This window comes from Neopsephotus bourkii, unplaced genomic scaffold (assembly GCF_033783945.1).
Source record: "Neopsephotus bourkii isolate Nb327-2 ecotype Australia unplaced genomic scaffold, CSIRO-AGI_Nbou_v1 NB_196, whole genome shotgun sequence".
Lineage (NCBI taxonomy): Eukaryota > Metazoa > Chordata > Aves > Psittaciformes > Psittacidae > Neopsephotus > Neopsephotus bourkii.
In genome coordinates this window covers 4,857,208-4,860,357 of record NW_026900709.1, presented here as the reverse complement: position 1 = coordinate 4,860,357, position 3,150 = coordinate 4,857,208, and positions in this window count along the sequence as shown.

Sequence of the window (3,150 nt, the reverse complement as noted above, 5' to 3'; positions counted from 1 at the left end):
GTTCCCTGGAGTGTTAGCCACTGTAGCTATTTCCTTTTCAACAGGCAGGATAAATTCTCAGTTAAGTTTCTCTTTAGCCATCTATTTCTTCAACTGACTTCTTGCAACCATTCCAGTTTTGCATAACAGTGCCAGAGGGTGCCAGGGAATTCAGCACAGAATGTGCCTCTAAACTGCCCAGCTCTGCTGTTACATTCCTTTACGAAGAAACCACATTTGGAGCGTTTGGTTCCCCTTCCTCTTTAAGCTCCACACACAGAAGTGCCATTAGGGGGACTGTGGTAAGGTTTGCACCTCTATATTGATATAAACACTCTTTGTTACAAATAACGTTAAAGTTCAATACTGTAGATGATACCCAACTTCAAAGATAATTTGGGCTGTGTATTAACAGGCATTAGTATCTTGTCAGCACAATAGCTTATTTCCAGATGATCGTAATCAGTTGTTTGTTTAAACAAAATGTTTTGGAGCTTTACATTGTCATTTTGCTTTAGATTACCAGGAATGAACTCTGAAATAACTGGTGTTGCCGCAGGTACAAGTTATGACTGGTCTGGGCAGGCATTTGGTCATGTGAACTGCACTCAGATGTATTTCTATTGCCCTAAAAACGGTCTTCTAATGCTGGCAGTCTAGAGGTCTGCTCCTTTAAGTGCCTGCTATGAAGAAACTTATCCAAAGAGATTAGTAAACGCTGAGATTGTGTGGGACTGGTAAGGCTGAGCCCACCAAAAAGAAAACGTATGCTTTCTGAATAGCTCCCATGCTAATATGGCCCAGGGCATAACAAACTTGGTGGTTTTGGCATATTATCAGTTTGAATATGAAACTCAAAGCAAACCTTGGATGGTGCGAACACAGATGTGAACTAAAACCAGAAGACAAGTTAGTATACCTAATGAGAACTGAAACTAATTTTTTTGTATTGTTTTTGTCTGAAAGCAAAATGCATCAAGAAATAAAACCTTTGTAGTACCATCTTAGTGAAGAATGATGCAGACATTAAAAGCTACTTCTAAAAATGTAGTGATCTGCTCTGAGTGGTCAGCAGGGCCACTAAGGAAGGAATAGTCAAGTTTGGGGACAGAGAGGAGGCTGCCATCATTTTTAGTGAGGCACACTCAAATTCTGATTCAGAGTCATACCAGAATCGCTGCCATTTGATTTCTTGCACTGAGTAAATGAGTTCTGGGTGTTTCAAAGGTTGATATTCCAAACAGAAACTGGATTCACTCTTGCACTGTAGGCCTCTCAATTAACAAAATTAAAGTCCATTTCCATCAAATGGCCTCAGTTTAATTTTTTTTTTTTTTAATTTTCACTTATCTCCCTTATTCATTTGTAATTTGCATTTATCAAATATTCAGACATCTTTAGGACTGGATCACAGACTCCAGTCACAATACTAGTTGTACAAAGAATCAATAAGATCACTCATGTGGGTTCCTCATCCACAGCACAAAGTCACTAATATGACCATAGTGATTTAATTGTGAAAAATATTATTAATCAATGACTGATTTCATTTATTTTTTTTCTGAGACAAGTTTAATAATTGCATTGTGGCAACAGAAAGACACTCCAGCCAAGGTAATACTGTATTAAGTACTGACCACAATCAGAGATATTCCCTGCCCCAGAAGGCTTTTAGTCAGTGTAGAAACTGCAGTGCATGGGCAGGAAGGTACAATAAAGACTGTACTGAACACATATAGGTGTTACAGCAAAATAGAGGGAGTGATGTGGAAGAGAACAGTAAACTAGTTTTATAGTTAACTCCTGTCATACATGCAAAGTCATATGGGATAAAGCAAGAGGAGGCTTTTCTGGAAGTGTAATGAGGGTAATGAAAGCTTACATTGCACAGTGGGGATCAGAAGGCTGTCGTCGTGACAGAATGCAAGATGATGTCCTGGGGTAATGGTTGGACTTGATGATCTTAAAGGTCTTTTCTAACCTAGATGATTCTACTATACAAGCAGAGTAAGACTTTTACTTGAAGACCCTGAAATAAAGATAGTATCTTACCCAAGTCCTTTACACTAAAAGCTGATCAAAGTTAGAGAGCTGTGTGAGATTAAAAAGAAAAGATCATTTTTTCTTATTTGGTGATTGCTGTGTAATTAATTGCTTGCTTTCTGAGTCTCCTGAAATTCCTGGGAAATGTCTGTCATAACACAGTATATTCAGAAGAGGGCAGCATCAACCTGAACAACTAGTGGGGAGCGCATTTAATTTAAGGATCTCCATCTAAATGGGAGACACTCCAAGGGGTAACACAAATGTAATTGTTAAGTTTGTTAAAACCGGAATCTGGTTTGTATACTGACATTAAGATGAAGCAAGTCCATAATCCAGAATTACAGGAGCATTATATTGTCTCTGCAATGCCATGATAAAACTTGCTATTTTCCAATAGTCACACATTCCTTACAGCGGTGGTTACTACACCTTAGATATGGTTATGACGTCTACAACCCTCTAATTACAGGCCTTTTGAAACAAAAATGGAAATTAAATGAAAAAAGGACCAAAATTCTGTTCATTCTGTAATGGAAATGCTACCGAAGTCATAGCCACAGCTAATAGTTGGTGACACACTGGTCCCGAGGTTCTCAGCTGGTAGGAAAGCTTTCAAGGACATCAGTTTGTCTTTGGATCAGGGATTGAGTCAGATGCAAGATTTGGACTGAAAGCCCAATATTCATGTAATTACATGATGATCTTAGGCTTAAGTGAATTTGCTTGAAGTTTTGACTGAATAAGGACTGTACTGAGTACAGTGTTACTGGGTTTTAGCCATTCCTTCTCTCTCTGCCCATAACTAATAATGCTCTGTGGGATGACTTGAATTCTATTCCTATTGAATGGGCCCATTTGAGATTTTATTCATTTTACCACAGGATTTGATTTTAACAAAGCACTTGTAAATATGCACAAGTCCTACTGATGTCAGTTTCACACAGAATCATAGAATGGTTAAGGTTGGAAAGGACCTTAAGGTATATGCTGAGGTGTTTTGCTGAAAGGAGAACTCCAAAAAGAAGTCAAAGCCATTAGGTCATCGGTATAGCAAGACTGTCAGCCCGTACAGTGGCAGTAGGCAATCTAGGAAAAGCAAGTGTAGAAGCTTTTCTTGTTTGAGTT